The following is a 26,650-nucleotide window of genomic DNA, read 5'->3' on the forward strand; positions in this document are numbered from 1 at the left end:
AAACAAATATTTCAAAAATTTATATGGAACTATAAATGACCCCAAATAGCCACGGCAATTTTGAGAAAAAAGAACAAAGTAGGAGAGATCACAATACCTGATATCAAACTATATTACAAGGGCATAGTAATCAAAATAGTCTGGTACTGGCATAAGAACAGACACATAGAACAATGGAACAGAATAGAGAGCCCGGCAATAAACCCAAGTCCCTGTGGTCAATTGATATTTGACAAAGGGGGAAGATGCACAAAATTGAGTAAAAATAGCCTCTTCAACAAATGGTGTTGGGAGATCTGGACAACTACATGCAAAAAAAAAAAAAAAAAAAGAAACTCAACCACCAACTTACAACATACACAAAAATAAAATCAAGGTGGATAAAAGACTTAAATATAAGTTGTGACTTATATAGGAGAACTCAGTCAGGGGAATCTCAGATATTCTATGCAGCAATAGTTTCACAAATATGTCCCCTAGGGCAAGGGATATAAAGGAAAGAATAAACAAATGGGGCTTTATCAAAATAAAACATCAGCAAAATGAATAGGGAACCAACCACATGGGAATTGTACTTGCCCCAGACAAGGGTTTGATCTCCAAAATATATAAAGAATTCACCTGACTCCAATCCAGGAAGACCAAAAACCTAATTAAAATATGGGCAACAGACATGAACATACACTTCTCCAAGGAGGACACAGAGAGAAATGCAAATTAAAAAAAAAAATACAATGAGATACAACTTCACATTGGGCAGAATGGCCATCATTAACAAATCAACAAACAACATGTGCTGGCCAGGTTGTGGAGAAAAGTAAACCCTAGTACACTGTTAGTGGGAATGCAGGCTGGTGCAGCCACTATGGAAAGTAGTATGGAATTTCCTCAGAAAACTAAAAATGGAACTGTCTTTTGACCTGGCAATTCCAGTGCAGGGAATATACCTTAAGAACCCTGAAATACTAATCCAAAAGACCTTATGCATCCCAATGTTCATAGCAGCACAATTTATGATAGCCAAATGTTGGAAGCAACTTGAGTGTCCATCAGTAAATTAGTGGATCAAAAATTATGATATATTTACACAATAGAATACTATGCAGCAGAAAGAAAGAAGGAACTCCTACCCTTCATGACAGCATGGATGGATCTGGAGAGCATTATACTAAGTGAAATAAGCCAAAGACAAATACCATATGATCTCACCTGTAAGTGAAACCTAATCAACAAAACAAACGAGCAAGGAAAATATAACCAGACACATTGAAATTAAGAACAGTAACCAGAAGGGAGGAAGGAGAGGATAATGGGGGGAAAAGGGGAAGGTTCATCAAGGAACATGTATAAAGGACACATGAACAAAACCAAAGCAGATAGAATCGAGGGTGGGGTATGGGAGAGTGTACTTGAATAACAATAATAAACAAACTAATAAATAGTAAAAGAAGGTTCTAAGATTCCATAATTGCATTAAATATCATCAAAGCTATAGTAATTTTTTACTAATATTTTAATACCTTTTCATGTCTTAAGAAGAAATAGAAAACCCAGCTAGATTGATTCCTATAGTTTCATCCAGTAACAAATGACTCAAATATACATTTTTAGACACCTAACATTAAAAGCAACATTTTCTTATTAGATGCAAAGTGAAAAAATAAAGATTTTCTACATATTACCAGTTCATATTGAACAATTTACTCAAGTAACCATTCTTCTATTCCTGATTTGATGGAAAAGATTCTACATAATTATTCAGGGTACTGGTTGAGTATGTTTTATATGTTACAGCTTCACTGGTAAGAAAAGGTATAATTTATTTCCCTGGAACCCCAAATACCAAAAGAAATATATAATTCCCTCATCCCTGCAATAGAAATATAGTTTTGCCTGTGAGAAACATTAAATGTAGGTACATATTTTTCATTTTTGAAGTCTCAGAAAATAAACTGCATTCTCTATAATTGTGCCATTCAACTACAATTTGTATTAATGTGATATGTTAAGAAACTATAAGTGATACGAGTTACTCGTTCAGAATTTGAACTGAAACAAATGTAATCAAATTCTGCTTACACGAGCTTATTATTTGTGTGATGTGGGCAACAGAATCACTAAAATATATTTAAGTCCTCGTCAACTGAAAAATAGTTACTATAATAGTGTAATTCTTAATGCGTGATGGTTGTATTGAAATGCTTAGAACAATTTAGCTGGGATTGTTTTTAAGAATGTGAAATGTATTTTTCTTAACTTTGCAGGAATATGTAAATAATTTTTTTATAAATAGTATTACATTTTATTTATACAAGACCACCAGTGGATATAATTCATATGTAATATATTTTATTTTATTATAAGTAATATTTAAAATATGAACTTTAAGGCTGTGAGGTCACAGCTTTAAACCCACACCTTTACTTGAATTTCTTATTTATGTTAGAGTTGGGAAAAACTAGGTTTACAGTTGTGAATAGGCAAAATGGTTTATTCTTCTAGCATTGTTTATTCATTATTGTATCATTTTCCATATGAACAACTATAAATCTACTTTTGCCCCGCTCTACTGAGTTTTTAGTAAAACTGTCCATTTCTTAAGTTGTATTACATTAGTAATTTTATATATTATGTTTTATTTTATTTTTCCTTTAAATGTTTTGTTGTTTATGCTATTACAGTTGTCCCAATTTTTCCCCTTTTGCCCCCTCCACCAAGCCCACCCCACATTCTCACAGTCAATTCCCACACCATTTCCACGTCTGTGGGTTCTGCAGATGTGTTCTTTGACTACTCTCTTGACCTTCTTTCTATCAGTCCCCCCAAATTCCCCACTTTTACAGCTGTCAATCTGTTGCACATTTTCTATGCCTCTCATTCTGTTTTGTTCATTAGTTTATTTTCTTTATTAGATGTCATTTAAAACTGAGATCATATGAGTTCCTTGTAGTTCTAAGTTCCTTGGTCATCCTTACAACCATTACTTTGAACTCTGATAAATTGCCTGCCTCAATTTCATTTGGTTCTTTTTCTAGGGATTCCTTCTTTTCTTTCATTTGAGGGTTGTTACTTTGTCTCCACATTTTAGCTGACTCTTTTACTTTGTTTCTATGTATTAGAGAACTCTGCTTTGATTCTGTCTTTGCCGGGAGTGGCCTTAGGTAATAAGAGTCCTGTGGGACTCAGAGTTGCAATCTCTTGATCTTCTGAGCTGGATGCTCTAGTGACGTCCCTTACATGGGTTATGTGGGCCCTCATATTTGTGTCTTAATTGGTGTTGGCCCATTTGTTGGTGAGATCACCCCTATGGTTGGCTGGCTATGAGGCTCAACACCCACCACATTTTTTGTGCTGTTGTACAGGTACTGACAGCACAAAACAAGAGAGAAAAGAAAAAAAAAATACAGAACCAAAACAAACAAGAGAAAAAGAAGATCCCCAATGACAACAGCAAAATCAATGACAAAAGAGCAAAGAACAATAAAAGTGTAGAGAGGAATAGCATAGTAACAGGAAAAAAAAAGAATATTATAAGACCAAAGGAAATAAAAATGATTATGGGAGGAGAGAAGGAAGAGAAATGGTAAGACTAAGGAATAGAGAAAGGAACTTGCCAAAAAAAAAAAAAAAAAAGAACAAAAAAGGGGAAAGAATGAAAAAATAAGAAAAAAGAAAAATGAAGGAATAAATGGAATAAGAAAGAGTAAAATAAGAGATATGAAAAAAGGTAAAAAGATCAAATTAAAGAAATAGAAAAAAGTATGAAAATGCCATACAAAAGAAAAAATAACAAATAATGAAAAAGAATGAAATGGAATTCATCTCAGCAGATTTTAATACTTGCCTACTGGGTTCTTCCTTTGGCTATGGCTGTAGTGTTGATGAAAGCTGCTCTAAGCAAATGTTAGATGCTGTCCACATCTAGCCCTTGACAGCCTGTTCAACACCACAAGCAATCTCTAGTTTGTGGCTGTCCCCTGAGGGCTTGGCTGCACTTAGGATGGGCCTTACTTCACTGACAGCCTGGCTTTTATTAGCATAAGGCCCAGGGGTGGACCAGCAAATGAACAAAGGTACCACAGGATCCAACTCCTATGTCTGCCTGCTGGCCTGAGTCAGTGTTAGTCTAGCTACTGACAGAAATCTTTCTGAGAGGGATTATGCTAGAATTGTGAGGATAGGACTCCTGAATCTCCCATGGGAGACTCGGTAATTAGGGAAGATGCTGGATGTGTTTCCCGTCCCAACACCATACATCTGAGCCTTTGCTGTGTTATTTTCCTGAACTCAGCAGGATGGAGCCCCTAGCAAGAATGCAGGTGGGGCCTCCAGAGCCCAGAGTTTCAGTCTGCCAGAAATCTGGATGGTGTTTCTCTGGTACTCCCATGAAGGGAAAGTGCCAGTTTGGTTCTTGGGAAAGTATGTGGAATGGCTGCACCCTAAAGCCAGTCTCTGCTACACCCAAGTCTGCCTATGTTGCTGTCTCCTCAGCAGAGTTTAAGATGCAGCGTGGGGAAAAAGTAAGAAAAAAATCAAACAACAACAACAAATAAAGATGCAAGGTAGGGCAAGTAGGATTCCAGAGGGTGGGGAGGGTGGTTTTCTGTAGGGTGGGGTAATTGTTTTTCACCTGGGAGTGGCTTGCTCTTCTAAAACAAAAATGGCTGCTGCAGTAGTGAGGTGTGTTCCATCAAAGGGAACCCAGCAGCTGTTCCTCCACATCTCTCTCCAAAGCTTCTCACACCAGACTCTCCTCAGGCAACACCAGTCTTCACTGCCCTTCCTTCACCTGAGTCCAAGTCAAGTGTCTGCAAGCAGGAAACTTGTCCTTTGGATCCTTAGGAAAATAATAGTGGCTTTGTCTCCTGTGGGTTCCTTCTCTCCCAGCAGACAAGAAGTCTATGGCCCTTCACCTTTGGATGCTACATGGGCAGCTGATCCCAGCACTGGATCTGTGTGCTTAGGAGCTTGACCTGGGGTCCAGGCTTCATTTCTCTCAGAGGAAAGCTCCCAGAGCTGTGCCATAACTTTGGCCTACCTTCTGTGGAAGCAGTGCCAGCTCCTTTCCCATCTGCACCCTTATTACCCATCTCAAGTTGGTTGTTCCCATGCTTGGTTAGGAGTTTTTCTTTAAGTAGTTTTCAGTTATTTATTTTAGGTGTCAGTTCACTCTTTATTTTTATTTCCAGTTTGGATCTGGGTTGTGGTGGGAGACAGGTCCTCCTACTCTGCTGTCATCTTGCCCCCCAAAATGCCAACATGTTTTTAAATAAGTATATTTTAGGAATTATGGCCCATGCTATCCAACACAATCCATAGATTCGATACAATTTTTATTAAAATACCAATGACATATTTCATAGATCCAGAAGAAATATTCCAAATATTTACATGGAACCCAAAATGACCCTGAATAACTTCAGCAAATATGAGAAAGAAAAACAAAATTGGGGGGATCAAAATACCTAATATCAAACTATATTACAAGTCCATTGTAATAGAAACAGCCTAGTACTGGCATAAAAACAGTCATACACATTTACACAATGGAATTCTATGCAGAAGAAAGAAAGGAGGAGCCACTACCCTTCATGACAGCATGGATGGACCTGGAAAGAAAGCATTATGTTAAGTGAAGTAAGACAGGCAGTGAAAGACGAACACCATATGATCTCACCTTTAACAGGAACCTAACAACAAAACAAAGAAACAAGCAAAATATAACCAAAGACAGTGAAATAGAGAACAGGCTGACAGTGACCAGAGGGGAAAGGGGAGGGAATTTCAGGGGGGAAGGGTGAAGGGTTTGCAGGAACAAGTATAAAGGATACATGGACAATAATAAGGGAAGGGAAGTGGGGAGGGCTGTGGGGTGGGCTGGGATGGGGATAAAAGGCAGAAAACTGTACTTGAACAACAATAAAAAAAAACAGTCATATAGGTCAATGAAACAGAACAGTAAGCCCAAAAATCAAACCACATCTTTATGTCCAATTAATATTTGACAAAGGAAGCAGGAGCATACAATGGAGTAATGACAGTCTTTTCAATAAATGGTGTTGGGAAAATTGGACAGGTACATGCAGAAAATTAAACGAGGCCACCAATTTACACCATACACAAGGGTGAACTCAAAATGAATAAAAGACTTAAATATAAATAATGAAACTATAAAAACCCTAAAAGAAAACATAGGCAGTTATCTCTCACAGCATCTGATATCTCTCATAGCAATATTTTTGCCAATGTGTCTTATAGGGCAAGGGAAACAAAGGAAAAAATTAACAAATAGGACTGCATCAAACTAAAAAGCTCCTTCATAGCTATAAAAAAACATCAATAAAAGGGAAGGGAAGCCCACCATATGGGAGAAGATATTTTCCAATGATGTATCTAATAAGGGATTAATCCAAAATGTATGAAGAACTTATACAATTATACACAGAGAAGACAAACAATTCAATTAAAAAATGGGCAAAGGACCCAAACAGACCTTCTCTAAGAAGGATATATAGATGGCCCATAGACATATGAAAGGATGCTCAGTCACTGATCATCAGAGAGGTGCATATTAAAACCACAATGAAATATCCCATCACACCTGTCAAAATGTCTATCATCAATTAATCCACAAGCAAGTGCTGATGAGGTTGTGGGAACCCCAGTGCACTGTTGGTGGGAATGCAGACTGGTGCAGCCACAGTGGAAAACAGTATGGACTCCCTCAAAAAAATTAAAAATGGAACTGCTTTTTGGCCAAGCAATCCAAATTCTGAGAATATATCCTAAGAATTTTTAAACACTAATTGAAAAAAAACATATGCACCCCTATGTTCATAGCAGTGCAATTTACAATAGCTAAGATCTGGAAACAACCCAAGTACCCATTAGTAGATGAGTGGATAAAAAAGCTGTGGTACATGTACATAATGGAATTCTATGTGTCTGTGAAAAAGAAAGAAATCTTACCCTTTGTAACAGCATGCATGGGCCTGGAAAATATTATGCTAAGCGAAATAATCCAGTCAGAGAAAGACAGTTACCATATCATCACACTCGTGTGGAATATAATGAATAAAATAAACTGACAAATAAAACTAGAGGCATGGATACATGGAACAGACTGAAAGATCTGAGAGGGGATTTGGGTGAGAGAGAATGGAAGAGATTAGCAAAAGAACATATATGCACATAGGCATAGCCCATAGACACAGATAGGGTGTGGTAAAAGCTGGGGGTGATGGGGCAGGGGCTTGGTAGAGGGGAGAAAAGATGAAGAAAATGGAGGATATCTGCAATACTGTCAACAATAAAACATTTGAAATTACATATATATATATATAAAATACATAGTTATGTGGTTATATATAATATATGGTTATATACATATTATATATAATTATATATATAATTACATATGTATATAATTTAGCCCAATTTCTCTGAGTCCATTCAACAAATAACTTAAAATTTTATGAGTGCTATTGTAATAATATTATTCTAGGTGTTCTGGTTTTTAAAAACATAGACTTTAACTCCATCAAGAACTTATTACATGAATTTATGTAAATGAAAGACATTTTCTAATTTATATTGGAGGCAAAATACATTCAAAATGAAAGCAAAACAGTTTTACATAGAAATGAAATCTGAAAAGTAGAAACATACAACTTAAATACTGGCGATTCCACTTCTGGAATTATAGCCTAAGAATCCTGAAACACCAATTCAGAAGAACCTATATAATATGCCTCAATGTTCATAGCAGCCCAATTTACAATAGTGAAGTGAAACCAACCTAAGTGCCCATCAGTAAATGAATGGATCAAAAACCAGTGGTACATTTACACAATGGAATACTACACAGCAGAAAGAAAGAAGGAACTCCTACCCTTTGCAACAGCATGGAATGGAACTGGAAAGCATTATGCTAAGTTAAATAAGCCAGATAGTGAAAGACAAATACCATATGATCTCACCTATAAGTGGAACCTAATCAACAAAACAAACAAGCAAGTAAAATATAACCAGAGACATTGAAATAAAGAACAAATCAACAGTAACCAGAGGAAAGGAGGGAGGGGATTAACAGGGGAAAGAAGGGGAAGTGTCTTCAAGGAACATGCATAAAGGACTCGTGGACAAAACCAACAGGGTTAAGACTGAGTGTGGGAGGTGAAGGTAGGTGCGACAGGGGAGAGAAGTAGGTGGGGGAATGGGGACAACGGTAAAAACAAATAAATGTTCTAAATTAAAAAAAATACATGCATTGAGTCAAATAAATTAGTTTCAGTTTATGGCCACATATTTTAAAAGCAAGTTTTCCAGAGGAAGTAAAATCTAGTCTTAAGTGAGGATATTGACTATTCGTTGTTTTTGCCTAGCTTATTTCTCTTAAAATAATGTCCTCCCATTTCAGTGGAAGAGGCAAGGCTTCCTTATTTTTTTTAATACTATAATATTCTATTTTACACAGCACTTTCTTTATCCACGCAGCTGTCAGGGGACACTTAGGATGTTTCCCTGTCTTGTCTGTTGTGAATAGTGCTGCAGTAAATGTGGTGGTGCAGGTATTTTTTTGAGAGAGTGATTTCATTTCCTTTGTATTTATACCAAGAACTAGGATTACTGGTTTATATGGGAGTTCTATGTTTAATTTTGACTAATCTCCACATTGTTTTCTATAATATCTCTATCAATTTTCATTCCCACCAGCAGTGCACAAGAATTCCTTTTCCTTCACATCTTCATTAGCAATTACCTCTTGGTTATTTTTTGGATTTTTTTAAATAATAGCAATTCCAAAATGTGTGAGGTGATAGCTCATTTTGGTTTTGATATGCATTTTCCTGGTGATTAGTGATTTAGAGCACCTATTCAAATACCTGTTGGTAATTTACATCTTCTTTGAGATAATGTCTATTCAAGTCCTTTGCCCATTTTTCAGTTGGATTCTTTGGTTTTTGTTGTTGTTGTTGTTGTTGTTGTTGTTTTTGCTGTTAGATTGTATGAATTCCATATGTGTTTTAAATATTAACCCTGTATTAGATATGTGGTTTGCAATTACTTTCTCCCATTCCATAGGTTGCCTTTTCATTTTGTTGATTGTTTCCTATGCTATACCAAGTGTTTTAGTACAATGTAGTGCCACTTATTTTTTTTTTCTTTTTGCTTATGCCTTTCATGTCAAGCCCAATGATTGCCAGGACTAATGTCAAGGCGCTTTTTCCATTTTTTTCCTAAGATTTTTATGGTTTCAGGTCTTACATTTAGGTACTTGGTCTATTTTGAATTAATTTATGTGTATGGTGTAATATAAGGTATATTGTTTCATTCTTTTGCATGGAGATATCCAATTTTCTCAGCACTAATTATTGAAGGGACTATCATTTCCCTATTTTGTATCCTAGGTGCCCTTGTCAGAGACTGGTTGACTGTATATGCACAGGTTTATTTCTGGGCTCAGTAGTTCTGTTTCATTGGTCTATATATGTTATATTTTTTTAATGCCAATACCATACTGTTGATTATCACAGCTTTGTAATATGGTTTGAAATCAAGTAGCATGATACCTGCCTTGTTGTTCTTTCTTGATTCTTTGGGCTATTTGGTAGTATTTTTGTTGTTGATGTTTCATAAAAAAAATAGTTTTTTTTCTACTTATGTGAAAAATGCCAGTTGAAATGTAAAGGAGATTGTAGTGAATGTGCAGGTAACTTTGGGTAGTAGACACATTTAATCAATATTAGTTCTTTCAAACCATGAGCACAGGGTAACCTTCCATTCATTTGTGTGTGGGAGGGGATTAAGTTTTTTTCTTTGATGTTTAATAGTGTTCAACATACATATCTATCTTCACCTCTGTGGTTAAATTTTTTCCTCAATATTTTATCCCTCTGGATATTATTGTTGATGGAATTGTTTCCTTAATTTTTCTATCTGATAGTACATTGTTAATATATAGAAATTCAATAGATTTTTGTATGTTGATTTTGTATTCTGCTAATTTATTGAATTAATTTTATTAGTTTTAACACTTCTTTGATGGTACATTTCATTTCTTCCATATGTAAATTCATGGTGTTTACAAACAAAGACAGATTAACTTTTTTCCAATTTAGAGACTTTTTATTTCTTTTACTGCCAAATTATTGTAACACTTCCAATACTGTGTTAAATAAAATTGGTGAAAGTGGGCATTTTGTTGTTGTTGTTGTTGTTCATGAGAGCTTTCATCTCTTTACTATTGAGTTTTATGTTAGCTGTGGACTCTTAACATGTGCATTTTTAATGTTGAGGTACATTTCTTCTATACTTAATTTGTCAATAATTTTTATCATGAATTTATGTTGAATTTTGTCAAGTGTTTTTGCCTCTATTAATATGACCATAAAGTTTTTACCCTTCATTTTGTTAGTGCCGTGTATCATTTATTGACTTCTTATATGTAGAAATGTCCTTGCTTCCTGGAGTTCAATCACACTTGATCATTGCGTATGGTTCTTTCAATGTGCTATTGTATTTGGCTTACTAGCATTTTGTTGAGGATTTCTGCATCTATGCTCATCAGGGATATTAACCTGTAGTTTTTTGTTTTACATTTTTTTCTTGCAGTATGATTATCTGGCTTCTGTATGAGAATAATGCTAGCTCATAAAATGAATTTTTAGAAGATTTGAGAGAGATATGTGTGAAATCTTTAAATAATTGGAAAATTTACCCAAAAAGCACTTCATCCTGGGCTTTGTTGAGATTTGATTACAGCTTCAGTCTTCTTACCCATTAATGGCTTGTTAGGATTTTCTATTTCTTCACACACCAGACTTGTTAGGTGGTGTATTTCTAGGAATTGATTTATATTTCTTCTAGGTTATGCAATTTGTTGGCGCATAATTTTTCATAGTAAGCTCTTATGACCCTTTGTACTTCAGTAGTAACAGTTATAATATGTCTTCTTTCATTTATATTTTTATTTATTTGAGTTCTTTCTTTTTCTCAGTCTTAATAAAAATCTGTCAATTTTTTTTTACCTTTTCAAAAAACTCAGTTCAGTGTCATTCATCTGTTCTTTTGTCTTTCTAGTCTCTATTTCATTTACTTCTGTCCTGATCATTAAGTATTTTTATTTCTCAATTTCCTTGAGGTACAAAGTCAAGTTGTTTATTTGAGAGGTTTCTTTTTTCTTAATGTCGGCATTTATCACCATGAAATCCCCTTAGAACTACTTTTGCTGTACCCCATGAGGTTTCGTATGTTGTATTTCCATTTGTTTGTATCAGGATAGTTTTTATCAGGATTCTTCCTCTTTCATTTCTTCTTTAACTTATTATTTATTCAGGAGAGTGATGTTTCATTTGTATGTATTTGTGAATTTTCTGCTTTTCTTGTTTTGTGAACAAAAGAGATACCTGATATGATTTAATTTTCTTCAATTTTTGAAGACTTGTTTTGCAGCCCAAAGTATGGTCTATCCTGCAGAACATTTTCTGTCTACTTGAGAAGAATGTATGTTTTGCTACAGTTGAGATGATCTGCTCTTATATTTGTCTAATGGATCCATTTTGAACTGCGGTGTTATTCAAGTCCTCCGTTTATTGATTTTCCGTCTAAAAGACTATCTACACATGAAAGTAGGATATTAAAGTAATCTACTATTATTGTATTGCTTTCACTTTTCCCTTCAGTTCTATTAATATTTGCTTAATATGCCATTTAGGTTCTTCAATGTTATCTCCTTCTATATTTACAATTGGTATATCTTGATGAGTTGACCCATTTATCTTTATATTGACTTTTTTGTCTTGTATGACTTATTTTGACTGAAAGTCTATCTTTTCTGATATAAATGTAGCCTTCCCTGCTCTCTTTTTCTTATCATTTGCATGGAATATCTTTTTCCATCCCTTCATTTTTATCTTGTGTGTGTCCTTAAAGTGAAATGAGTATTCTATAGGCAACATGTTCTTGTATCCTTTCTTTAATCCATTCAGCCACTCTGTGGCTTTTAATGTTTTAATGACATGACTGTTACCAGGTGTACAAACAGGTATGGCTCCTTCCAGGTCCCTGGAAAAGCTCCTAACAGGCCACCTGGGGTTACCCTTGATAGGCAAGAATGGCCCCAGACAACAGTTTCAAGGCACTAGACTCCAGTCACAGGGATGCTTCAAGATCATCATTCAGACTGAGCTTGGCAGGCCTACCTCCTAAAGCTCAGAGGAGCATGCTTCCTGGTGAATCTCTGAGCAGGCTGAACCACTCCCAGAAGGTACCTGAGAGGGGCTGGAGCTGAGTTACAAAGCCATTTCAGGATCTGCTGTAGGACAGGGCCAAGGTCAAAGGGCCTGCCTCAGGGCATGAGCAGATTTGTCTCCTACCTGGTCTTGGGCTGGCAGGACAAGAGGTTAAGAGGGGCTGAATCTGGGTTATCGGTACCTCAAGGTCCACAGTCAGAAACCAGGTTCCTGGGCTTGTAACTCAGGACATTGTGTACTGCTGACTAGTCCATTAGTGAGTGGTGCCAGTGTCAGCACCAAGGCCAAACAGCACTGCAGCCTAGTCCCCATGGTGACAGGGCTGATTCTGGGTCAGTAGCTGGGTCCACAGTCACAGTCTGCCACCTGGACATGGCTGTCTTCTCAAGATGGACTTCCTGAGTTTGGGTTCTGCCAGGTTTTCACAATCTGCTACCTGGATCCTAAAATTCCCACAAAGGCACTTTTGTCCATTCATCTGCCAAATTTTTGTTGCTGAGATGGAAATAAAAGTGAGAATCTTCTATTTTCCCCATTTTCTGATGTCACTCTCAAAATTTTTATAAGTATTTGTCCTCAAGGTTATAAATAGAAACAGAAAAAAGTTATAGCACATCCCAAATGAATACATTATAAGTTCCAACATGTCTGCAGTTATCATTAATGAGGTTTTAAGTTAGTAAGGTCTTCGTGGAGAAAATGGGGCTTTTCTATCTGAATGAATATTTAGTTTGCATAATGAAATTCCTTTTCATTTTCATTTCTTCTCTTGTCTTACTTGTGAGGTCTCTTTAGATAACTGAAACTATCTTCCAGCAATGGATAGAAATTTTAGCCAGAGCCAGATGTTTTGCAAAAAGGAAAGTAGGCATTTCGACTTCATGACATTTAGCGGCCACATGTGTCATTTTAAAAAAATCTGCGTTCCTTGAAAATGAGTAGATTCAAGTAAGCATATGCTTTCTGAGTAGCCCTGCCAGGGAAGTCTGGGTGTGCTCCTGAAATAGGATCACCATTTAGAGCAGCTGGCCCCTGCTACTATTTGCATCTTCCCTCTTTCCTTCCCCAACACCTTTAAGAAATAAGGATTATCCTTTCCATAGTCATTTGTCTCAATTCTTCTTTGAAGACCCTTGACCAAGTAGCACAGATACTGTGCTACTGCTACTTGGTCAAGGGTCTCACGATATAGTCATTTCTTAGACAAAAGCTTCTGTCATCTGTTCATTTTTAAGGAACTGAAAACATTTATTAAAATAACCGGGCATAGCTGAAATAGAAACAGAATAGAAGCTTTCATAGACAGAGCACATCTTTAAAACCTGTCTACTTTTGAGACAAATGCTCATTCTTTCCCAGGAGAGACAGAGTATATAGATAACTAGGTAGGGAAATTATTCAGGGCTTTGTATACGATGGGTCAATGGCCCCTTTAGTGCCACTTTAGATTCATTGAGCCACATGGCTATAAACAACCACATTTAACTTCAAGTATTTTATGCTAAATTGAGGGTCAAATTCAGATAAAATTGTAAAATGGGTATCTTATTTTTAGTCCCATGCAGGACTTTCCTCTTCCCATCAGCTATTCCTGAAGGTCTCTCTATTCATTTACTATATAGTGTTCTGATACTTTTTTGGTAACTACCAAAAATAAGCCAAGAATCTAATTTCTGCCAAAATTATTATTGATAAAACTTATTTCTATCCCTTGCAGACTGTTTGTTAATTTATAATATGTAAGTAAAATACTTTTTACAACTAAAGACTTTTTCTCTGAAATTAATGTATAAAAATATTTTCAGTATCTAGCACTGAAGTTGTAGAAAACAATTTTGGGCACAAGAAAATAAAGCCCCATATTTCATCTATTTAGAAGTTAAGTCTTTCCTATAGATTATTCTCTAGATCTCCAGATGGGATATTTATAGTTTTAAAAAAACACACTTCAAAATTCAGGGGATATAATATCCCCTAAATGGTAAGTATTGTAGAAAATAAATGCATTTTTAGACAATTTATTTTCCTGGACAGGACCAGGGATTTATATTCACTGAGAGAGATCTCACACAACTTGGGTTAAGAGGAGCATGTTAGAGAGACTGAGAAAATGAGATAACTAAGCACATGAGCTGGTGCTATGTGGGGGGGCTCTGCCTGCAGGGCCCCCCATCCACCACGGATGAGAATAAGTCTACCAAGACATGATCTGCTTGGGGGAGAAAGGTGGCCAATCACTCAAAGGAGAAGGGCCAAGAGCCTGTTCCTCAATGGGCTTTTATTGGGTTGATTTGCACAGGAATACAGGTAAAGCTCATTAATCATGTCAACCAGTAAAGATCACACAATAGATAACGTAAGAAGAACTCTGAGGGCGTATTTTGAGTCAGGGTCAGATAGCCAAAGAGCTATAAAACTTTGAGGAACAAGTTCACTTCTTGCTTGAACCCTTATCATGTGATTGAGAGCATTCTAAACAAAGCAGGTTTCACAGGACTTTACATATTCTTTCTTAGTCCTGATCCCCCCCCCTCTTGCAGAACCCGCCCTTTCCAGCACAGGGTTGCACTACCCTCTGTCATTGTTTCAGGCTTGTCAGGCAGGGAAAGCAAGGCAACCAAGAGATTAGGAGACTCTTTGCAGACAGAATGAGGACTCAGGCTTTGTCAAAGCCAAGGGGTGAGGGTCCATCACCCCCTTTTGCTGTAGCCCCCCAAGTCCTTCCCTGGAGGCTTCCCACATAATCATGCCTGTCTTAGGTCATTTCCCCCTTGGGGAATCTTACCTGTCATTGGCTAACTGACCAAGAATTGGGGGCCAGTTATGGATGAAGTAAAAGGAGCAGAAGTGGTGCTCCTCCCAGGGAGATAAGCTTTGTCTCCTTAGTGGCTTCTGCTCTAAAGGTCGCTCCCTCAACCTTAGCCTTGGTGGGGGTTACAGCTTCTGAAACCAGGCAGGGAAGTTCCCAACAGTGCTAGAAAAGACTGAAGCCAGAAAGATGGCATGTATTAGTGAAGTCTATGAAGGCATGTTGTTTTAGAGCCTGAAAGTGGTCTAGCAGAGACAGAGAACTGAAAAAATGTAACATAAGAATATTAGTAATTTCAAAAGCAGTACCACTATCTCTGAAATAACTAGAGTACCAATTAGAAACTTGTGTTTGAGGGAACAGAAGTAAAAACTAGTTGAAGATGAAGCAGGGGCTTGGTCACCAGAAATAAGCCAAAGAGTAAGAACTTTGGTCAGAATCGATACATTCTGAATTTACACTCCTGGCCATAATGTAACACTGAGGGACCAGATTTATATTTCAGTCTTAAACATTAATAAGCTAGACAAAATATATGAAACAACAGCTTCCAGATATTGAACAAGTGGCATCAGAAAATGGAGAAAAGAGAAAAAAAACAAGCCTTACAGCTGCCCTAGCCCCCTGCCTGGGGAGAGTGTCCAAGCAGCAGTGCTGGGTGTCTCGTGACTCCTGTTCCCTATTCATCTGTTTCTGGCTTTTTGATATTTTTCTTTTTGTAATAGTCTGTTGTTATGCTTTTAAGTTCAGTGATTTTCTCTTTGTGGTATAAAGGCTGCTGTTTATCCCATTCAGTTAATTTTTTTATCTAACACAGTATATTGGTTATCACTAGAAGTCTTTTTTATATTTTCATATCTACTTGTCGTGCTTAAAATTTCTTCTACCCATGTGCACTAATTCTACCATGAGTGTTATGTCTAGGTTTTTCTCATTTTTTTCTCTGTATTGTGTCTTATATTTTCCATTGTGTCTCATCTTTCTTTAAAGTCTGTAAATTTTTATTGCATAGAAATTAATTGCAACATATATGTTTTTAAGTGATAGAGTATTTAATTTTGAGAAACCCTAAGTTGGAGGATTTACAATAACTAATTCAAGACAATATAAAAGTACAATACTCTGTAGAGTATAATGTTTGTATAAAAATAGACAGAGAATAATGGAACAAAATCCTGAAATAAATCCATACAATGACTAATACAGTGATTTTCAACAAAGGTGACAAAGACAAACTTTAATAAATGATGTTCAACAAAGACAATATTATAAGAGGAAGAAAATTACATATCTAATGTAAAAAAAAGAACCTCAGCTCTTTAATTATATATTATGTAATAATCTGTTACCTATCACAGACTTAATATAAGTCCTAAAGCTATTAAACTTTTTAAAAACTTTTTAAAAAGTCTTAATGATCTTAGGCAAAGATTTCTTAATATAGTAACAAACATATAAAGCACAAAAGAAAAATTTTATAAATCAGCCTTTATCAAACTTGTGAATTTCTGCTCTTCTAATCACAGCTTTAAGAAAAATGAAGTTATGACACAGAATTGGAGAAAATATTTTCAGAACATATATCTGATAAAAGTCATCTCCAGAATATAATGAAATCTTACAACTCAATTTTAAGGTGGCAAACAACTTAATTTTACAAATTTGAAAAAAAAAACAAAACTTCCCAAAGAAGAAACACAGAAAGCAAACAGATGCATAAGGAGAGTCTGGTCATCATTTCCCATTAGGAAAATACATATAAAATGCAAATGAAGACCAAAATGAAAAACAACTCCATATGTACTAGAATGGCTAACATTTTAAAGTGTGACTGGTCTTGGTGTTGACAAGGTGGTAGAGGAACTAACTCCAATAGAGAGTAGTATGGTGCAATCACTTTGAAAAAAATATAATGCTGTTTTTAAAAGTTACATATGAGTAAAAAGGCAGTTTCATTTTTAGTTTGCTGAGGAAATTCCATACTGTTTTCCACAGTGTCTGCACCAGTCTGCAATCCCACCAACAGTGCACTAGGGTTCCCTTTTCTCCACATCCTCTCCAACACTTGTTTGTTGATTTATTAATGATGGTCATTCTCTCTGGGGTGAAGTGATGTCTCACTCTGGTTTTAATTTGCATCTCTCTGATGGCTAGTGATGCTGAGCATCTTTTCATGTGTCTCTGGATCCTCTCCATGTCCTCCTTAGAGAAGTGTCTGTTCAAGTTCTTTGCCCATTTTTTAATTGGGTTTCTTGTCTTCCTAGAGTGGAGTTGTGTGAGTTCTATATATATTTTGGAGAACAAACCCTTGTCTGAGGTATCATGGTAGATATGTTTTCCCATAAAGTTGATTCTCTTTTCATTTTAACGTTATTTTCTTTAGCCTTGCAGAAGTTCTTTAGTTTGATGAGATTCCATTTGTTTATTCTTTCCTTTATGGCCCTTGCTCTAGAGGACATATCAGTGAAAATATTGATGCATGGACTATCTGAGATTTTCCGGCCTATGTTCCCTTGAAAGACTTTTATGGTGTTACAACTTATACTTAAGTCTTTTATGCACCTTGAATTTATTTTTGCATATGGTGTAATTTGCTGATCAAGTTTCTTTTTTTTTCTTTTTCTTTCTTTCTTTTCTTTTTTTTTTTTTTTTGCATGTAGCTGTCCAGGTCTCTCAATACCATTTGTTGAAGAGGTTATTTTTACTACATTTTATTCCTCTGCCTACTTTGTCAAATATGTTAATTGACCATAGAGACTTGGGTTTATTTCTTTGCTCTCTATTCTCTCCTATTGGTCCATGCACCTGTTCTTATGCCAGTACCAGGCTTTTTTGATTACAGTGGCCTTGTAATACAGCTTGATATTAGGTATTGTGATCCTTCCTACTTTGCAATCGAATTGCCTTTGACCTGGTAATTCCACTGCTGGGATTATATCCTAAAAACCCTGAAACACCAATGCAAAAGAACCTATGAACCCCAATGTTCATAGCAGCACAATTTACAATAGGCAAGTGTTGGAAACAACCTGGGTGCCCATCAGTAAATAAATGGATCAAAAAATCTATGGTACATTTACACAATGAAGTACTACACAGCAGAAAGAAAGAAGGAGCTCCTACCCTTTGTACCAGCATGGGTGAAACTGGAGAGCATGGATGAAACTGGAGACAAATACTGTATGATCTCACCTTTAAGTGGAATCTAATCAACAAAACAAACAAGCATACAAAATACAATCAAAGACAATGATATTAAGAACAATCTGAGAGTAACCAGAGGGGAGGTGGGAGGGGATAATCTGGGGGAAGTGGGGAAGGAATTTCAGCAACATATATAAAGGACACATGGACAAAACCAAGGGGTGGGGGGTGGAGGGAAAAGGCAAACAACTGTACTTAAACAAAAATAAAATTAAAAAAAATGGAAAAACAGTTACATATGAGGAAAAAATTAACTTTACACTGGAGGAATCTGACAAATGCTACCTCAGCTTTGTGATCAAGCTTAACAGCATCAGTGGTGTTATGTTGATGGCATGTATCCTTTGTATGATGTGATGAGAATGGCACTTTAGTGCTATGATCTATACCAAAGAATGCATAACCCCTGTCTAATCATGAGTAAAATGCCAGGTAAACCCCAATTGACATTCCACAAAATAACTGACCAGTATGCCTCAAAACTGTCAAGGTCATCAAAAATACAAATAAAAATAGAAATGAGAAACTGACAGAGTATAGAAGAGCCCAAGAGGATGATGACCAAATGTACAGTGATATCCTGGGTAGGATCTTCAAACAGAATAAGGACATCAGGTCACAGCAGAGTAAGGAAACTACAATAAAGTATTTACTTTAGTAATGGTAACATATCAACATTCTTCATTCCTTATGATAGGTATACTATAGTTATATATTATAGGAACACAAGGGAACCACAGTGAAGGGTATAGAGGAATCCTCTCTACTATTCTTTTCACATTTCCAAAGAGAGATTTGACAGAGACAAAAGAAGACAAGGCAATACAAACAGGGAGGCAGCACCTGAGATGATGAGGCCTCATGCCAACGCACCAGGAACCAAAAGAACAAGGAATGAAGCATCCACTGTCTTCCAGAGGGAGACAATCCCTGACTTTGATTTAGGTGCCAAGAAACTAATTTTGGACTTCTGGTCTCCAGAACTTATGAGAGAATTTTTTTTTCTTATTTTAAGCCTCAAGTTTGTAATACTTTGTTACAGTAGCCACAGAAAACTCATACAGTTATCTTATTCACTTCTTAGGATTCAAATACACTTTCTATTCAAAAATATTTTATTTGTTCCTTTTATTGTTGTGGATTTTTTTAAATATAAACTTCCTACTCCTCTCTCCAGAGTTTTAAACTAAAATTCAGCTGCCAAGATGGTATCTTCACTTGGAAAATAATAATATTTTCAAAGTTGAGTATCTTTTCCCCAAAACTTGCTCCTCCTCCAACTTTTCCACTTCAGTTGATAGAAATTTATCCCTTCAATTGCTTAATTCAAAATTCTAATTGGCATCTAAAACTCTTCTCACCACCAGCAATAGCCACTGTGTAGGGGAATCATGTTAGCTCTACATTGAAAGTATGTACAGAACTAGTCACAATTTCCCTTATCCACCATAACTACTGATTTGGTTCATGACACCATTATCTCTCACTAGAGTTACTGAAATAGCTCTTCTTTATTCCATCCTATAGCTCTTCTTTATTCCATCCTTGCCCTTCTCTGGTCACCCAGAAAGAGTTAGTTAGCCTTTTAAAAACCTTATAAGATCATATCTCTCATCTACTTAAAACATTCACTCAGAGTAAAAGCAATGTATTTACAATGGTCTATCTAGCAAGGCCTACTTGGTCTTGTTCTACAAACACATTTACAACATCCTCTTTGCTATCTATCCACCACCTACTATATATGTCATGCTGGTCTCCCTTCTGACCCCAAATACCCCACCTTAGAGCCTTTGCTCCAACTATTCCTTTTACCTGGAATGCTCTCCTTCCAAATGTGTGCTCAAATTTAAAATTCTCAATGTAGTCTTTCTCAAACCACTAACTCTCAGATCACTTTATTTCATAAAATAAAGCAAGAAGTCCTGCAGTTGTTATATCCAAGCCTCCCTAACCTATCCCAATGCTTTTTCCTGTAACATAATATTTTTATGAATTTATAATTTTACTTGTTATATTTATTATTCATTGTCTCATAGATGCTTGAAGGTAAGTTCCTTAAAAATAAGAATTTCAGGCTCATTTTCATTGATTTATTCTAAGAGTGCAAAACAGTACCTGTTTCAGAATAGACAGTCAAGTACTTAATGAATAATTAATAATAAATGAATTAACAATAAATTTAAATGAAGTTCCCTGAAATTAATCTCACTTACATTAAAATAACATGACAAATATGAGATCTGACGATATTTTCTTGATTTTGAGCTTAGAACATAATTTTGCTATTGTTTGGGTCTGTTTACATATAAAATAAAATCTTTTACATATAAAATCTTATTACTTAATATGAGCCATTTTATGAACATAATATAAGATTGCAAAGGAAGAAGAAAAAAAATCACCACTATTTTGTTACATTATTTGAAAGCAATTCTCTTAAAGTTATCCAAAATATGTCAAATTAGCAGAGTGATTAATTATTTCAAGTCAAAGGACTGAAGCAGGAACTTGCTGAACAATATTGAGAACACCTGAAATAACTAATAAACTTCCAAAAAGTTTTCATTAATTGAAAGAAGTAGCTGAAAATATTAGACAATCTGCTGACCTCTTAAACAATTATATGACCACTTAGTCAATACAAATTCACTACTGAAATTCCCTCAGTGAGAATTACTAGAATTAAATAATAAGTGTGTTAATGTAATAGTGAGAAATTGACCTCAGTGTTCTGACAAGTACATTATGCACAAAGAAAGAAGTACATCAAAACACAGTACAGTTCGCTTTAAAATTCTATACTGATTAAATATGATACTGTTAGACAGCTGTACATATTGTTCTGCTTTTGAACTAAAGCACATAATTAAAACTTGTGAGATTGAATGGCATGCTGCTTTCCACTGACTTTTCATATTTTAGGTTTATATATGTAATTCTTAAAAATGTTAAGTCAAAGGACTATGGAGGCATTATAATCTTTTCATGATTCAGGTTGCTTTCACTGGAAATTCTATCCTCAGGGTTTTACACTAGAAATAGATATTTGTGCTCTTTACCGTAGAGTAGGAACATGGAGCTATGCATGCAATTGAAATTTAATAATTATATATTAAATAATGAATGCATAATTAAAGTTACACTGACATATGCCTGAATACCTTGCATAAATTATTAAAAATAAGATATTTTTCAAATAGTTGCTTTTAGGTGTTTATTGCTTTAAAACAGCTCTATTTCAGTTACTATTCACATCAGTACACTGTTTAATCCCATCACTACTTCATCCATCCTTTTGTCCAAATTATATTTCCTTTTTACCAAACATGCAGAGGTAATTGCAGTGAATGTCTGTCTCCATTTATATCAATGATTTTATATACTATTCAGTCCATATTGAGTTAGGTGCCATTTCAATATTAAATATTTCAATAAATTTTAAGAAAACAGAATTACTGTAACTTAAAGTAGAAGTCAAATCTGTTGATATTTAATCATGTGGACTTTAATTCAAGATCTTTTTCCTAAGGAAGAGAGTCATAAAATTAAGATAGACATTGCTTATTGTACTGTGTTATAGTGAATAATATCCACCCAAACTCCATGTCCTTTTTGGAACCTCAGAAAAATATCTTATTTGGAACTTATGTCATTATATACGTAATTAATTCAGTTTACATAAGTTCTTGCTTGTATATGAGGGGAAAAAGAAGCACAGATATATGAAGGTAATGGAAAAAGCAATAAAATTAAGAAATGAAAAATAAAGGAAAAAATAAAAAGGAACATAAAACTACAGAGACAGAAACACAAGGAAGATGCCCGAGAGAAGATGGAGGCAGAGTTTGAAGTGATGCAGGTTCCTACAAGCCAAGGAGGAGCAAGAATTGCCAGCAAGCATGAGAGAAGCTAGGAGAAGGCAAGACTCCTCTTCTAAAGCCTCAGGAAAAGTATGGCCCTGCTGACACCTTTATTTTGGACTTCCAGCCTCAGGAACCAAGAGAGCATAAATTCTGTTCTAAGCCATCCGGTTCATGGCTTTGTTCCAGTAGCCATAGGAAACTAATATACTTAGTTTTTGACTAATTAATTTATGTGTACTATGAAAAGCTATAATTTATAAACCATCTCACCCCTCTTCAAACCCCCACATCATTAAACTACTGAATTAGAAACTGGAGATGGTTTAATGCCTTCTGTTTCAAAGGATATAGCATACCTTTTGGATATGAATGTGACTATATTTCAGTGATTATGTCTACTCATTTCAAAGTTGAGACACTAAAGAAATTTATTTTACTTCAAAAGTTAAATTTATAAATGTTTAAATGTAAATATATAAAATGCTTTCATGTATGTTCATATATATGTGAAAATAATTCAAATTCAAATTGAAAACAAAAGTATTTGAAAATTACTGCCTTTCTTTTGATGATTTGTTACTCACAGGGAATGAGCATTTTGAAGTTGATCCACTGACAATTAACTGGCTTAAATTTGAAAAAACCCAATTCTGGATCTAGGGTTTTCATGCAATATTCACACAACATATTTGTTCTCATATTAAGAAATAAACACATATCTATGCACTGTTTTTTTAAATATTTTTCAAATATTAACTATCCTCCCCATATGATACAGTGTCTCCACATGTGTCTTCTTCTATCCCTCAAAACTGTATTTTCTGCCTGGAAAACTAGCTTTACAAAGGATGTGCAAAATATGTTACCAGACATTATCTTGGCCATGAAAGTGTCTTCTCTATTCAGCCACTGTATGAGAAATAGTATAAGAAAAATTAATTCTACTCTAATAAGATAAATGGATATATGTTTTGTTTTTAAGAAGCATTGAACAGAAGAATTTGTTCTTTGCTCTAAGCAGATCAGAAATATTGATTTCTCATCACTCAATCCAGAAGAGCATTCTGCTGAAGAATTTACATTCTTTAAAGGGGAAGCTGGATTATTATGTCTATAATTGCTATTCGCATTATTTTATCAACTGATTATTACTGATTTTCTACACAGGTACCTGTAGTTATGCATGAAATAGTGTAGTTTTTGTTTGTTCTTCCTCATCCAACAATGAGATATTTTGAACTGCTCTGTGATGTGTCCAGTAAACAGCATTTGTGTGTACATGCATGTGAGTATTTTTGTCCTAACTAACTACACAAATCTATTACTTCTCTGTAGTCTGTACAAAAGAAATACTGGAACCTGATAAACAGTGTGCAGAGAAAGTGAATTAGCTGAGAGCCTCTGGAACTGATGCACCTGGTGGGCTTAAAGACATCCAGGATGTCATACTAAAATCATTTTTTTTATTTCTCAACAGTGGGTAGCTGGTGAGAAATAAAAAATATTCCAAAGGGTTTTGAATATTCCAAAGGGTTTTAAAGCCTTCAATTATTCATTATTCATATGTATATCTTATATCCTTACTTTAATCACATGTTAAGTAATTTTAAGGCAGGTTGAATATGAAGGTGTATTTGGCCATGACTTTGGATGTCATTTAGCAGACTGGCTGTAGACAAGTAATAAAGAACTCATGGCCACATAATTCATGCTTGTCTGGTTTCCCTGTAATTGTTTATGACTTTCTGTTTTCTGGTAGCACTTTAAAAATAATCCTGATATTAAACTAATGTGGGATACGGTACCTTCCCTCAGTGTGTCTTCTAAAGCCAAAACTAGAATGATTGTACTAAAGTTAGATTTTATTTCAGTTACAAATTGAAATTAGATTTAAGTTAAATAAAATAATATGTGAAAGTGCTTTGTGTATGTATTATAAAGTGCTATTTATAAAGCCAGTTGTAGAGAAGAATGCAAATACCTACAAATTATATTAAACCTGGACATTAGGAAAAACAGCCTGGGATGAGTTGCTGTATCAGTAATTTTCAGTATTCTGATATTTACAACCATTAATTAATGAGAGAATTGACATATATTATGACTGTCAAAATAATTAAAGACTGGACTATTGAAATATGTAAGGGCTTTCCCAAACTTGATTTTAGTTGATGCAAAGCAAGCTAGAAAATCTGAAACAATTTTTTCAACAACAAAAGTTTTTGTTTTGTTTTGTTTTTAAATTTTTCATTATTATTCAGTTACAGTTGTCCCCATTTTCCCCCATTACTCTCCCCTGTCCTACCCACCCACACCTCCCACATTCAACACCTCCCACTTGCCTTTGTCCATGGGTTCTTCATACATGTTCCTTCATGCAACACTTCCTCTTCTTTCCCCTGTTATTCCCCTCTCCCTCCCCTCTGGTCACTGTCAGTTTGTTCTTTATTTCCATGTCCCAGGTTCTATTTTGCTCACTTGTCTGTTTTGTTTATTAGGTTCCACTTATAGGTGAGATTATATGGTATTTGTCTTTCACTACCTGGCTTATTTCACTTAGCATAATTTCTCCAGATCCATCCATGCTGTTGTGAAGGATAAGAGCTTCTTCTTTCTTTCTGCTGTGTAGTATTCCATTGTGTAAATAAATCATATCATCAAATGATTGGATGAAAAAATATATCATTTTTTCATCCAATCTTTTACTAATGGGCATTTAAGTTGCTTCCAACACTTGGCTATTGTAAATAGTGCTGCTATGAACATTGAGGTGCATACGTTCTTTTGAAATGGTGTTTCAGGATTCTTAGGATATAATCTCAGCAGTGGAATTGCTGGGTCAAAAGGCATTTCCATTTTTAGTTTTCTGTGGAAATTCCATACTGTTTTCCACAGTGTCTGCACCAGTCTGCATTCCTACCAACAGTGTAGTAGGGTTCCCTTTTCTCCACAACCAGCATTTGTTGTTTCTTGACTTGTTTATGATGGCCATCCTGACCAGTGTGAAGTGGTATCTCATTGTGGTTTTAATCTTGAACCACTATGTCTCTCATGCAATGAATCTTTAGTCTTTACATATTAAGAAAAACTTAGAGAGGAAATTTGGAAAGTGTTGCATGTAGTATTCTGTATTTTCAAAATCTTTTGATTTTTTTCTTAAGTGTGCTTTTATTTTATGCTGGAAGCATAGGATAAATATGATATACTGAATTTTGTCTAGTGAAAAATCACATTTTTCATAACACAGTTGGCTCTACATGGTATATGTGTACATCAGTCTAAGAGTTTTCAAAATCAGTGACTTAATGGCAATAAATAAATGTATGGCAAATATATATCTAACCATTTCCAGCTGCCCATAATTTTAAAATAAAATGGTAGTATATTATTGAAATATCCATTCATTTTGTATTCAGAAGCCCAAAACACATTATTTATTAATCCATGTGATTTTTTTAATGTAAATAAGCTTTAATCAGCTATGGTCAGTATTTGAATTGCCATGAGAAGTTTCAATATTCCATTGTAAGTAAGTAAACACCAAAGGATGTTTTAGGGGATAAAGTCCATGTGTTAAAATTGTAGTCATTGAAGGAGATTTGATTCCTGTCCCTGGAATGGATAACACATATAGTTTTGTAAAATGTGCAATAAAATTTCCTTCAGTTAAACAGTTCCCCTTCTGCCTCTAATAGCTCATTGGTTAACTCTTCTTGAATACTTATCATGTTTATTGAGATAGGATCAAATTCAATAGTTTATTCTTTGCCAATGATAAATATATGGCAAGCAATTCTTATAAAGTGAAAACTTCCAGGATATAGTTTTACAATTTTGAGAGAAATATACTCATGTAAATTTCATTTCTAAAGAATGTGCTTTAAGTGCATATTATATATTTACTTAAATACCATAGAATTTAGGATTTAATTAAGCATATGGTTAGATTCACCTTGCATTTCAGGCTTATTTGATGGAAACTTCTGTGTTATAATTTAATATTTCACACACTAAGAAAAAGTTGCTATTTTGCAAGAAGTTGGGATTTTTCCAAGGAAAAAGTAGCATCTAGAATAAGCCCATTTTGATACATTAGGCCCTAGCCATTAATCTCCTACAAAGCCAACTTCAGCAGTTCTCATTAGATTTCTTCCCTATCCCATGGACATGATGATTTGCAAAGGTTAAATTGAATCACAAGCCCTAGCCCACAGATTTCATCAGATTCTGCTTCTTTACTGTCATAACATTGCTTTACCCAACTAATTATGTCTCTGCTGTGCTTTCTATTTTTAATTTGCAGATAACATCCAGCCTTACCTTGGCAAGTTATACCTTCTTCCCATGATCAATGCCTTCTCTTCTCCATATAGCCAGAGATGTATTACCTCTACTGTCTGGCCCAGGCTCCTCCCTGGTTCTCTGACCTCCTGATATCAATTCTATGTCTAGTCATGCAGTTACTATATACATTTATGCCTGCTCATACTATATATTTTACATATTTTAAATATAAG

Source organism: Phyllostomus discolor, chromosome 4 (assembly GCF_004126475.2).
Source record: "Phyllostomus discolor isolate MPI-MPIP mPhyDis1 chromosome 4, mPhyDis1.pri.v3, whole genome shotgun sequence".
Classification (NCBI taxonomy): domain Eukaryota; kingdom Metazoa; phylum Chordata; class Mammalia; order Chiroptera; family Phyllostomidae; genus Phyllostomus; species Phyllostomus discolor.